Raw genomic sequence first — 13,620 nt, forward strand, 5'->3', positions numbered from 1 at the left:
GAGGGAGGACTGGGGGCCACACCCAGGGGCCTGCCCAGGACACCTGAGCGGATTTAAATGGCAGGGGGTGGGGAGGACAGGGACAGCGGGTGTTGGGCTGGGACCTTGTTCCTTACTGTCTTCCCAGAGCTTGAGGATGCCGGACGCAGTGCAGGCCTGGAGAGATCTGTCTGCTGCCCCTCCTACTCCGTACTGCACCCCCGGATGCTGTACTCCCCCGGTGACGCAGTCCTGGTTGGAGGAGACCCTCTCTTGCTCCTCTCTCCGCCTCGCAGCGTCCCCAGCGCCCGATGCATTGTGATGACTGTCTTTGCTCAGCCGGTGCCCATCACTTCACTCCTTCATTCACCTGCACCTGCTACCTGGCCGGTGCCCTTCTGGCAGCTGGCGCACAACCGTGAAGCACACAGACTCGGCCGCTGCCTCTCAGGACGCACTTGAGATACCTGAACTCCCGCCCAAAGCCACCTCAAGCTCCAGCGGCGCCCTCCTGGGAGGCATCCCCCCAGCCCCCAGGGCTGCCCTACTCTCCTCACTGCTTCTCATCCACTTGGAGCCACTGTTCAGAGCTTAAACCCTTTGTGATGACTGGCCGACGGGTGGAGAGGGGGAACCCACGTTGCTTTGCTCTGTCACCCACCCTCGCCGGGGACTGAAGGCTTCAGTCGTGCTGACAGCATATGGCTGAACTTGGGGAACTAGGTCTGGTTCTCAGTCCTCCTCCTCACTGTCCCAGTTGGGTTTTGTCCAGAGACAGGGCGCTCACTACCTCACGGACTGGCCGGAGGGGTTTCTGAATAGTGTTCTGACACAGGTGAATTCCGACTGCCATCTCTCCCCAGTCATCCCCCCGCCCCTGGGAAAGAGCCCCCTTTCAGGAATGATCAGGATCTGTGCTGCTGGCCCTCAGGAGGTCCCTGTGACATCATGACCTCCCAGGCCACCGTCCAAGTATGTGCTCTCAAACTGGCTGCTTCTCACTTTAGAATCAGTTCTTGCACTTAAATGGGGTACCAATGCCTGCTTTGCCAAGGAGAGGGCAGTCTGTGGAAAAGGGCACTACAGGGCTGACGCAGGCAGTCAATAAGGGGTCCCCCAGCTCCTGAACCTAAAGGCCTGGGTCTGGAATGAGTGGTGGCAGCAGCCCCCGCCAGGGCATCGGGGGACGTGGGCAGACACATCAGGCAGCTTTGCAGTCTGCCCTGTTCTTGGGGAGACACTGGGAGGGAGGTAGAGGCCTCTGAGACCCCATCCATCTGGCCGAGCCACGGGCTCTCTGAGAAGCTGCAGCTTTTTGCCCACCGGCCTCATCCTCTCCCGTGTGGTTGTCTTGAGCCTATTTTCCCCGAGAAGACTGGTCCCTGGGATTGTGCCGCTGACACTGCTCGGCCCCCTCCCGTGACTCCTGTCCCCTCCCCGGCGATCACACCACCCACAGGGGCTACTTCAGAGCAGGAGACAGAGAAGCTTCCTCAGGACTGATGTCCAGGGTTAGAGCATCAGGAGGTCATCTCCCAGCCAGGTACCCAGGCCCTTCACAAAGACAAGGGTGCCACCTTCAGGAAGCGTCCACGAGGAAGTGGGGTAGCCAGGCAGCCATGGTGAGGGGCGCCACACAGTGGAAGCCACGTGGAATCGCCCTCTATAGCACGGGGCTCCCTTTGGGTCTTGTTAGGCCAGGGTGCGCTGGCCGGGAAAGCAGTTCATGGGCCTCTCTGAACGCATCCGGTGTGCAGGGCCACTCAGAGCTCCTCTGATGGGCCCTCTGAAGGGTGGTCATGCGGGCCGTGAGGGTGACTCCCTCGGTCCAGGGAGAAAGCCTTCGGGTGGGTCTGTGCTTATACCACTGCCTCGCCCTTCCAGCTGGCATAGGGTGGCAGGAGTGCCCTTGGATCACAGCAGGAGAAAGGCTGGGAGGGCTGCCGCCCCTCACAGGAGTGGCTTGAAAGACAGTGGACAGAACACGGAGCCCACATCATGCCCAGAATGAGGGCTGGCTTCTGCCCTGCCTGCGCTGGGAGGCTAGTGGTTTGTCCCCAGTGGCCTGCTGGCCGTGGCTGGTGTCCTAATCGTACTCAGACAGGAACTGGGCTTCCTCCCCACTGCTGCCCAGTCGTGCCATCCTGAGTGCCCTCCTGCTCCCCGGACACCACCATTTCCCAGCACAGGCATTGCTGAGCTCGGCAGGAAGTGCATTTTTTTTTTAAATGGAAGGCTGTGGCAGTCCTGCGTCAAGCAAGCCTGTTGGTACCATTTCTTCCAACAGCATTTGTTCACTTTGTGTCTCAGTGTCACATTTCGGTGATTCTCACAGTATTTTGAACTTTTTCATCATGACGTGTGTTACGGTAATTTGTGATCAGTGATTATGACTCACTGAAAGCTCGGTGATAGTCAGCATTTTTTAGCAATAGAGTATGTACGTTGTTTGTTTTGACGTAATAGTGTTGCACACTTTAACAAACTAGAGCATAGTGTAAACACAACTTTCATAGGCACTGGGAAACCAAAAAATTCATTTGACTCTACTGTGATACTCACTTTCCTGCTGTGGTCTGGACCTGAACCCCCCGATCTCCAAAGTACTTTTTCATGCTTGCTGGAGTTAAAACTCTGGAATTATTTCGGTCTCCTCCTGCTCCCCTAAGCCCAAATTTATCTTTTCCTTCATCTCTATCTGATCGTTTCTGGTCCCCTTTTGCATCCTTGTTTCCATGACAACAGCCTGTACCTGCTCACCTTACCACCCTGGGGATCACTGGCACTGCTCATCTTCTGGACGTGGGGTCTCCAGCATAGGGTATATGAACCAATCCAAGGGGGTACAGGAAGGATATCCTAGAACTTCTATTAATATGCATTTTAAACTTAATTACACATGAAACATTAATATTTGATATATGACCTCACTTTAAGTGGCTACATATCATGTCACCATGATATACAAGGTAGTCCCAGGGGCCAGTAGAAGTGTTTTCTCTGATCAGATCATTTCACAATATTTTGATGTATTTGCATGAACAAGGTTAAATGGATTTGTGGATCACATAACCTAGCTTCCACCAAACCTCAAAGAGTAGACAAATGGCTTCAAAGGATTTAAAAGATTCTTGAAAAGACAATTTCCCCCAAATCCCCAAAAAACAGGAAAACTCCAAATAAAAGCTCTTCATTGGTCTTAATATAAGATTATTAGATACAATGAGAACAGTTAGTAATTGCCAAAAACAATTTGAAATATGAATTTATATTTCCCATCTTTTCCATGGATATTGTGCCTTGATACATATATTAACTAATGATAGACTATGAACATAATTTATGCATAAATAAATATGTAAATATTTGGGGGTTATTTAAAAATGTGTAGTGATTGAATCCATGGTAAAAAAAAGGTCTGGGTTCTAGGCCAGTAATTCTTAAATTTAGGGGAGATTGTGAAATCTTAAGGATCTGATGAAAGCTGTATTCCTCTTTCTAAAAAAAGGGGGGTGGCATTTGAACAGGACATTCGAGTATAACTTAAAAGGGGTTTCTTTGAAGTCCATCCGTGGCCCATTTGACCCCCATGCTACCATCCCTGTCCAAGCCTTTCTACCTCCCAGAGCCAGAATCATCTTCTAAAATACACTGTTGCTACGAGGCACACCCCGAACTTCAGAAGTGCTCCCTAGTGGCTTTGCCGTCCTTCTGCAGAGTCCCGGTAGGTGTGAAATGGTAATTTGTGACTAGTGACAGTTAAAAGGCTGAAGTTTGTGAAATTGTTTGCTGTAATTACAGTAGTAATTTCATCCTTCACTGAGTGCTAGCTAGTGGCAGGAATCTGACACAAACGAGGTGCCTTGGTAGGAGGATGTGACACTGGGACAATCACATGCCACGTGTGTCTCTAGGTAGAAAAGCTGCACCCGGTGTCAGCAGCTCAGCCAGCCCCTCTTGGCGGTCCCCTCAGCCAGCGCTCCCAAGGCCTGGGGCCAGGGTTGTCCTTCACCCCTTGTTCACAAAGCCTTGTTCAGCGTTGTGGCCCCATGGGTGCTTAGGGAATGTTTGTGGCTTCATTGAATAAAAGAGTCCTTTCATAAAGTGCTTTATAAAATAGGATGTGAAGGCCAATTTTCCTTTTACTTGTGGAAGAGGAATGCTACACATACTTACTGAGTAGCAATGAAATAGATTTTCTCCTAGCATGGGATTTATTACCTATTAATTCAGTTGGTTTTAATTCAGAGGACTTTTGGGTCCCAGTAGAGATGAAGCTTATATCAAACCAACCTTCCTGTCAGTAACAATTATAAATCACAAACTAAATATGAACAACAGCCATTTGCAGGCCCTGGAGAGTAACCAAAAGAGGGAGAGACTGGGGTGGATACCCCAGCAAGGGAGGTAAAATAGGCGGCATCCGCTTCCCCAGAGGACATTCTCCAGCCTTCGATGTGCACTGGGAATAGAACTCAACTTCTTGGACCAAGGAGTGGGATGTTAGCACCTGGGTTGCAAGTGTAGCTAGGAAGTTAGTAAGGAAATTCCAGAAGAGGGGGAGCACACCGGCTTATCCCGGACCCACGGCTGCGTCCTGTGCACGTGTGGGGCGAGACTCCAAGAAGGCCAGAAGAAGTCAAGAGCCGGGAGGCTGAAAGAGTCGAGCACAGATTTCAGCAGCTGCCTAGTGTTGGGGAGATCGAGTTAGGAACTCGCGTCCTAGCAAGTTAGAGGGCTGCAGACCCCTTGAGCCTTTCACTGAAACCCCGGAAGGACCAGGCCTAAATAGGAAGACCACACTTGAGGACTAAGGGCTATGACAGAAAAATCAAAACAGACACATAGGAACAAAACCTAGAACCAAGTCTCAACAAAGTCAAGGTCAAGGTGATACATGCAGGATCATGGTAACTTAACTCCCTGCCAGAACCAAAGTCAGCACACCTCAAAAGATGCTGCTAGAACCCAGAGTCTATAGAGTGTATTGGCTTCTATGTCCAGGATACAATAAAGATTACTAGACATCAGAAGAATCAACAAAATGAAACTCATAGGAGGAAAAAAAAATCAGAAAAGATTCACAGATGACCTAGATGTTGAAGGTAGATGAGTAGTATAAAATAACTATGAGAAAGCTAGATATAATAGGTAAAGAGACAGGGAATTTCAGGCAAAATTTGGGAACTCTAAAAATGAACCAAACAGAAATTGTAGAACTGAAAAATACAATATCTGCAATTAAAAATCCATTGGGTAAGACTAAGAATAGATTGGGGTGATGCCGAAGAAAAGATCAGTGAACTGGAGGAGCAGTCAATTAAATTACCCAAACTGAGAGACAGACAGAAAAAAAACAATTAAAAGACAGACAGACAAAATCCAGATTCTGGGGATTCAGGCTACCACAGTGGCAACTAATTGTTGACAAGGGCACCAAGATAATTCAATGGAAAAAGGAAAGTATTTTATTTTAATAAGTGTAGCCAGAACAACTGGATCTCCATAGACAAAATAAAGTTTGACCTTTACCTAACAACATACACAGTACTTAATCATAAATTTTAGACCTGATCTTAAAAGCAAAAATTATAAAATTTCTAGAAGAAAATATAGAAGGATGTCTTTGAGGCCTTGGGTAGACAAAGATTTCTTAGTATACAAACAGCACTAATCACCAAATATAAAACTGATAAATGGGACTTCATCAAAATTAAGAATAAAGCATTTCTGCTTATGTAAAATCTCCATTATGAAAATGAAAACAAAGCCACAGACTGAGAGAAAATATCCATGAGACGTAGATGTGCTGAATCTCTTCTCTCCAGAATATAAAAAGACTCTGACAGATGACTAAGAAGACAAACACATTGTTTAGGTAGCGGCCGAGAGACTCGAAGACGAACAGGAACCTTGTGTAAGACAGCACGCAGGTGGCCCGAGAGTACAGGGAAGGGTGCTCAGCCCCCTGATCGGCAGGGGTAGACAAAGTAAAATCACAGTAAGATACCACTTCACACCCACTCGGGGGTGTGCAACCAGAAAGACCGACAAGACCACATGTGGGTGAGGGTGTTGAGCAACTGGACCTCTTGCGCAGTGCTGGTGGGAGGGCGGGATTGGGCAGCCACTTGGGCATGCTCTTTGGGAGGTTCCTTGAAATATAACCTGTCCTAGGTCCAGTCAGTCAACTCCTTGGTATTTACCCAAGGCAAGCAAGAACAGGCCCCCAGAAAGACATGTGCAGGAATGTTCATAATAGCCCAAAGCTGAAAACAGCCCAATGTCCATCACGAGATGCAGTACCACTCAGTAACAGGGGCTCACAAACCCCTGCGATAGGCAGCAACACGGATGAGTCTTCCAAAAGTTACATTGCGTGAAAGAAGCTAACACTAAAACATACATATAAAATTCTAGAACAGGTGACAATAAGCTGGTGATAGAAGTCATAATGCATGTCTTTGGAGGGTGGATGTGGTGCCTGTTTTGGGTGATGGCGATGCTTTGTATCTTTAGTGAGGTGGTTGCTATGTAGGGTCACCCGCCATCCAGGCTGACCTGGGAACAAGGGGCTTTCCGAGGCGTCAGACTTTCAGTTACAACAGGGATAGTCCCAAGAAGGCTGGGACCAGTGGGTCACCTACGTTATGTGCACATACATATTTGTCAGCTCATAGAATGTGTGCACGCTGCATACCTGCATGCACCTACAAGTGCATGCACACTTAAGATGTGTGCATCTTTCCTGCAAATTATGCTTCAATAAGGAAAAGGAGTATTTTTTAAAATGGTGATGGGAAACTAACCAAGCCAATGAAAATACAAGCAGAAGAAAGCATCTGCCCTTTAGGCATCCAGTTAAACTTGTGGTTCTAATGTAGTGACTTTCAAAGGATTGGGATTTAAAGGACCACCTAGCACTTCCCTTATACACGTCACTTCCTCTGGGATGTGGAGACGCTGGATAAATAGGTGCCATGAAGGGATAGTTGGTGTTCAGCACATTTGATACCCACTTGCCGGGTGAGTTAGGAGCTGGAGCAGCTGCATCTCTGTCCCCCTACCATTTACTGTGCAGTCTTAGAAGCCCCAGTTGTCTTCCTGTGAAGGACCACAGGTAACCTCAGGACACCAGGATAAGGAGGTGATTTGCCCACAGCCCAGGTCTGCTCATCTTGCCAGTGGGGGAGGAGTTATGGAGCTCACTCCCTCCCCAATCCCCGCAGTTAATCCTGTGTCCCCTGGTCCTTCTCCCTATAACTTTTCCTATACATCTATAACCTAGAGGGCACAGCCGGGGTACTGGGGGCTGTTTGGATTCACTGCTGTCTTCCTCTTGGTATGGCCCAGTGATCTTAGCTGTGGACTGGTCCCTGTGCAGCCTGAACAGTTTGCATGTACCCCTACAGCTGGGGAGGGGTTTTGAGTGGGAAGTCGGGGCGCTTCCCCACTGCGATGTGGGCCGTTAACTGACACAGTTTTCCCCTGGAGGGGTCGCTGTACCGCTGAGCAAACACCGACCGTATCAATTCCTTAATCCTAATCTTCCGAAGCAGAAATTTAGCTCCGATGTTTCAGATATTTGTCATTATTATAGGATGATGCTTGCCATATCTTTAGCAGTGGCTTTAAAAAGTACTGTGTGTCCTCAATTTGCCAATTTTAAATAGCACAAACATTTCACCAAGATTTTGTTATGCTGAATAATGCTCTGAGGGTTCTTTTGTGAGAAAATCGCTGGAAATGTATCCGAGTTATGATAGCACCGAACAATTGAAAACATTCTAGAGGGCCCTATGCTTTGCCTGGCTTTACTTTTAGTTTTAACAGTGTGCGAGGGTTCTGGGCCAAGATGCAGCACTCCGTGCCAGCGTCCAGTCTATCTTAGGAACATAATAGGAAAATAGTTTGCCCCTTACGCATTTGCATCCTGTGCTCAAGTTGAATTCTTTATTTCCACATCCCCAGACAAAGAACAGTTTATAAATTTGCTACAAGCAGTTTATAAAATTCGGCTTTGCCTCAAGCTGAACAAAGACTGTATGGTTTTCTTCCTATAAAGTGTTTTTCTTATTCACAGAAAAATGTAATCACAGCTCAAGACAGGATCCCTGGGATGGTCAAATGAAATAACAACCCCGTAGAGTACCTGGCAGAGTGTGGCACCCTGTCAGTCAGTGCACAGGAGAGCGCCTGCTGCATGCAGTGAGTGCAGGCAGGAGACGGAGGTGCCAGGAGCTGGTTCTCGTCTCCAGTGGGTCCCAAGGCTGCAAAGCAGTCGTGAGTTGAGTACGTTCCTCCTCAGTCCCAATAGAGCATTTCTCTGGGAAAATCAGGAAGGACACTTTCTTTATTGGTGGATACGACTTACTCCCACGGGAAGCAGCTGTGGCAGAGCCGAGCCAAGGTGGGGGGGCTGTACGGCACGCACAGCACTGCTTCTGCATGGGCCCCTCGGCCGTGATTTCGCTGCCTGAAGGGCGCAGATATTAAACCATGAAGGGCGGCAAGATGTGCCACGAGGCTTCCTCTAGCTGACTGAGGAACAGCAGACACAGGAAAAGCTCAGCAAACAGGAGAAGCTTGCCTTTGTAAGAGGTACAAGGGAAATCTCCCTGCGCTGGATGGCTCCCTCCCCGCCCCAGCACTAGACGAGTCCAAATCGAAGAAGCCCCACGTGGGAGCGGCCCTGCTGGAGGCTGCCCGGCAGCCTGGGCCTTGGGGGCTCCCCTCCCGGGATGGACCCCCCACACCTTTCTGCCTCTTGGCTTTAGCCAAGATGGTGTTTAAGCTGGTGGCTTAGGCCACCTGCGGAGTTCTCCATTTGTCCTGGGCACCCCCCGATACAGTAGGCACACGTGCGTGTAATGAACTGTCGTTTTCCTCTTGCGTCTGTCTTTCATTACAGGGGTCTCAGCCAAGAACTCAGAAGGGTCGAGGGAACATGTTTTTTTCCCCCCTGCAACCATCTCTGTGTCCTTCCCAGGACTCCAGTCCTGTCACTCTGAGGAGGGGCCTTGGGATCCTTGCTCGGCACCAGACCTTGGTTCTTGACCAAAGCCACTGGCTGCCCATGGTACAGAGACAAGAGTTCCCAGGAGCAGGGCCTCCGGCCTTGGGGGGCATGGGCAGGGACTGGGCTGAGGATGGGCCACGGCTGATCCCAGGAAGGAGGGACGGCCCAGATAAGGGGAGAGAGACGTGCCAGTGCCCAGCTGAGAGGACAGCAAGGAAGAGATGGTCCAGGCCCCCATCCTTGGGTGTGCTGTGTGCATGCTTGTGTGGGCGTGAGCACGCTGTGTGCATGTGTATCAGTAACTTCTGCCTCCCAGTCTTGGGCAAGATCTTGCTTTTGTCTTCCTGGGTGGTCGATGAATGGATTGTGGGGAAAACCACCAAAATGAAGCACACTCAGATCGTGCAGTGCACCATCCACCCATCGTTCAAAGGCCCTTTAATCCTCCTCTAGGCCATGCTTCAGGTGCGAAGCCTGACTTTTTTTTCACTTACCCACCATTCATTCCTTCCTTCACCAGCTCAGTGAGAATTCACTGGACGTCCTCTGGGAACAGGCGCGCGGCTCTCCTCTGGCGCTGTTGGAGGTGAAGCGGAAGCTTTCCCAGCACACTGGGAAGACCACTTCTCACTCTCGTCCATTGCAGCTCTGTGGCTATTAGGGCTTCCGTAGTCCTGGTGCCCAGAATCTTCCATTGTGGGGCTTTCCCCTGGCTCAGCCTCCTGGGAAGGTGTGTCCTGAGCCCTGCTGTGTTCTGGGGAACGTACCGTCTCCTCAGGCCGCAGACGTTAGGGAGAAGAATCCTTCACAGCAAACCCGGGAGGAAGACAGGTCAATGGAAGCAGATCGAATACCTGCCTTCACTTACCTGACTTCTGGATGGGCACGTCTTTCGATGTGGCCACGGCATTTCAGGGCCATTGCGGGGGCCAGGGTGGCAGGTGCCGAGCACTTTTAATGATTCTAATTATCCTTTGTACTCCCAGGGGCTTGTCCAGGTACTGTTAATGCAACATTTATTGTAGTGCTGGTGTGAATAATTCAATGTTTCTATTATTATCTAACTTTGTGATATTTTCTTTGACCGCCTCCATACCCAGTAAGCTCCCTGAAGGTATTTCTATGTGGGGGCCCTGGAGATCTCTGGCACAGTCTGGGGAAGGGTTTTGGCAATTTCTTAATGAAGGAGTTTTGAAATCTATGGTGCAAGAGAAATGATAGGTGAGCTCCATTCGTCCTTTCTTGGTCAGCCAGCTCCCGGGAGTCTGGTGTAGTTCTGGCAGTAAATTTAAGTGGGGCATCGATAAAGTGTGCAGAGTGCAAGTCAGGGGCACTGGCATGGCAGAAGGACCCTCAGGGTTAGGAGGGCGCAGGAGCAGGCCTGGTGCTGGGTCCCTAGTGCAGTGGGAGGGAGGACTTTCTCAGCACTGGCTCCTAAGCGGCACAAAGAGCCCCAGGGCAGGACACACTGTCAGAGAGTGCCCCCAGGAGAGGGACTGGTACCAGGTCAGGGGTCCCCCATGTGCATGTTCTGACCCCCTATTTCCAGGGCACAATGACAAGCATCCCACGAAAAATGCAATTAGGCTCCAGTAAATTTGGGAAATGCTGGTTTAAATAAAGTTGAACAGATTGTACCACTGTAGGACTTCCTGAGGTCTTTTATTTGCAAATGTGCAGTGACTCTCCAAGTGGGGTGGCAAGGAGGGGTCATTCCAAACCCATCGGGGCATAGAACCCGTGTTCTGGGAACACCCCACACGGGTCTAGAATCACCGAGCCACATCAGGGGGCAGCACACACAGGGTCTGCTCAACAAGACACTGGCCAGCTGCCCTTCCGTTCATGCGGCCAACAGCCGTGCAGGGCTAGTCCCTCGTCAGGGCCAGAACTATGGGCTGCTCTGAGCACAGAGACGCAGAGCCGCTGACAGGAGATGCGGAGCAGACTCCGGGGGTGACAGCTCTCCACTCAGTTCAGGCCTGGCTGCCCTGGGGAGATGAGAACATCCTGGAACACCCGAACCTCAGGTATCTAGCAAACCCCGTCCTGCCCCAGACAGCCCCCCGCACATTTCCCCTTCAGTGCCCCGTGGGCTTCCCAGCTTACCGTGCCCAGACTCCAGCTGGGGCCTTCCCAATCTCGGCTGATGGCCACTCCATCTGTCTTGTGCTCAGGCCGAAACCCCAGGTCATCTGCATCTCCACTCCTCTCACACCCCACATTGCATCCCTCAGGGAGTTCTCCTGGCCCCACCCTCAGAGCGCATCCTGACCCGGACCACTCCTCAGCACTACTCCTTGGTCTACACCCGGGGCGTCTGTGGCCCGGGCGACGCAGGGCCTTCTGATGAGCCTGTCAGCACCCGCCTTGTTCCCCTCAAAGCTGCAGTGAGGCGACTCTGCGAATGCCAGTCAGACAACAACGTCCTCTGCTCAAAAGCTGTCTGGTTTCCCATCTCACTCAGACCCGCAGCTCACACCCCTCCCGCTTGCGATTTTCTGTACAGCGCTGCTTCCGGGGCTCAGAAGGCCCCTCCTCCCCGGGCTGCCAGGCACATCCCCTACCCCCTCCTGGGAGGAGCCTGCCCCAGCCCCTCCCCTCCTGTGCTGCCAGGTGAGCCCTGCCTGTGGCCTGCGCCCTCTGCCCCTGTGGGAGTGGGTAGGAACCCTGGGCGGCCGCCTGTCACTGGGAGTCCGCTGGGCACCTCTGGGCAGGACTTGTCTTGACTGCCCTCTGCTCTGCCCAGCCTGGTAGGCAGCCAAACCCCAACCTGATTGCTGAGCTGAGGAATGTAACCTGGTGTTCAGAAGTCCCTGATGGAATGTTCCATTGAGATAAGAAAGGGTGAAGCTGTCCAGGTGAGGCAGGTGACCGTTCCTGCTTATCTCCAAGGCCTGAGGAGATAAGAATATCCCGGAAGATCTGTACCTCAGATACCTATCAAACTACCAGCTTGGTGTGATACTACGAGTTGGGGCAGGGAAGCCCCAGGGGGAAGGGGGGCCTCCTGCCCTCTGGAAGTTCCCACAGGAGGGTCGCAGGGCACGTCTACTGAAGGGAGCCGCGTGGACAGTCTGAGCCATGCCCAGGGTCTCCTCACCAGGAGCAAGGGGCTGAGGATCTGGCGGGCAGCTGGCAGAAACCTCAGAAATGTGTATGCAGCAGCTGGTCAGGAATTAGCCAAGTGACCCAGGGGGGCAAATGGGTGGAAAGGTATGAAAGGCTGATCTGGGTGGAAAGGAACCCCCTGCCTGGTTGCCTCAGGCTGGAAATTCCCCAGCACTGAAGGTGTTTGAGCAGAGACTGAATCATTTGGCAGGGGGGTTACAGAGATTCCTCAGACGCTGGCTGGGGCTTGGACCAGATTAGCCCCAGGATCCCTTCTGGCTCCAAAATTCTATAATTTTGCATTAAGGGAAATATGTGCATGTGAGTGTGCTTGCTTGTATATGGGCCCAATTAAGGGGCATGAGGGACATTGCCCCTGTTAATGCCAATTCAGAAAAGTTGATGAAGTGCCAAGGAAGAAAGTTAAAAGTTGGTGCACCCTATAAAGACAATATTGAGGTCATGTAAGTAAATCGCTTACATTTTATTTCCACTGATTTCCGGCAATGATGAGCCCGGTATGCACAGTCCCAGGCTCCTGTGGGTCTGTGCAGCAGGGCGGCGTGCTCTAAGGCTCCATCCTCCTGCAGAGCATTGGTGGGAGCCTCGGCCTGACTCCACATGTCCCCGTGGGAACACGCCTCCAACTGGAACGTGAGTGCCCGGGGCTCTCTCACAGTGGAGCTTTGTGGTGAGGTCTTAATGTAGAGGCCAGAGGTGAAAGGGGGGTCTGGGGCCATCTGGTCCAGGCCCTCACCTTGGAGGTGAGGAGACACAGGTGTCAAGAAGGGGAGTGACTTGCTGAGGCCCCAGCGGGAGGATCCTGCCTGTTACAGGTTATGGGCTGTGCAGGTAACCCTACGGACCAGAGAAGTGGGAGCCCCCCCAGGCCCTCCCTGCTGTCTGGCTTCTAGACCTTCACAGTGCCTCTGGGCCTTGCAAGGTGGGAAGAGGTCCTGTTGTCTGGGGTCAGCTGGGTTCCCTGCCATCCAGCAGCAGTGTGCTGAGGGGCAGCTTTTGCTTTACGTCACCTGGGTGGGCGTGGCTTCCGTGTGTGCACTTTGGTTCAGACATTGGTGTAAGCAGGATTCTAGGTGGTTCCCAAGACTCTCGGCTCCTAGTGTCTGCACCGGATATAATCCCCTCCCCTTGCGTGTGCCCAGGGATGTAGATCTGACAGACGTCACTCCCGAGATGAGGCTGTGTGATGGCAAAGGTGAAGGGGGTTTGCAGATGTAGCAAAGGTCCCTCCCTCATCAGCTGACTTTGAGTTAATGCAAAGGGACATTGTGCCTGGGGGCCTGACCTAATCAGGCGAGCCATTTGAAAGAGGGTCTAGAATCAGAGACTCTCCTGCTGGCCTTGACAAAGCAACCTGCCCCGTGTGAGAGGGCTGTCAGGGGCCATGTGACAGGAACAGCAGGTGGCCTCTAGGAGCTGCGCGCAGATCTGGCCGCCAGCAGGGAAATGGAGCCTCAGTCCCACAGCAGTAAGGAGCTAACTCTGCCCAC

At 51.5% G+C, this 13,620-nt stretch overlaps 2 long non-coding RNA genes across 3 annotated transcripts; both read right to left on the reverse strand.

Moving 5' to 3' along the window:
- Positions 1 to 7,916: 7,916 nt before the first annotated feature.
- On the reverse strand, positions 7,917 to 11,671 carry LOC108398083 (uncharacterized). 2 transcript variants are annotated; one of them, XR_001853325.3, is made up of 3 exons: positions 11,108 to 11,625; positions 9,493 to 9,801; positions 7,917 to 8,305 (listed from the first exon to the last, which is right to left on the reverse strand). It is a non-coding gene; the product is annotated as an uncharacterized lncRNA (long non-coding RNA). The 2 variants fall into 2 exon arrangements; XR_012123419.1 differs by lacking the exons at positions 7,917 to 8,305; positions 9,493 to 9,801 and adding an exon at positions 10,644 to 10,989 and having other exon boundaries at positions 11,108 to 11,671.
- A 907-nt stretch (positions 11,672 to 12,578) lies between these two features.
- On the reverse strand, positions 12,579 to 13,529 carry LOC118970832 (uncharacterized). The gene is made up of 2 exons (XR_005058982.2): positions 13,141 to 13,529; positions 12,579 to 12,866 (listed from the first exon to the last, which is right to left on the reverse strand). It is a non-coding gene; the product is annotated as an uncharacterized lncRNA (long non-coding RNA).
- Positions 13,530 to 13,620: the final 91 nt, after the last annotated feature.

The sequence above is a fragment of the Manis javanica genome, chromosome 12, assembly GCF_040802235.1.
Source record: "Manis javanica isolate MJ-LG chromosome 12, MJ_LKY, whole genome shotgun sequence".
NCBI lineage: Eukaryota > Metazoa > Chordata > Mammalia > Pholidota > Manidae > Manis > Manis javanica.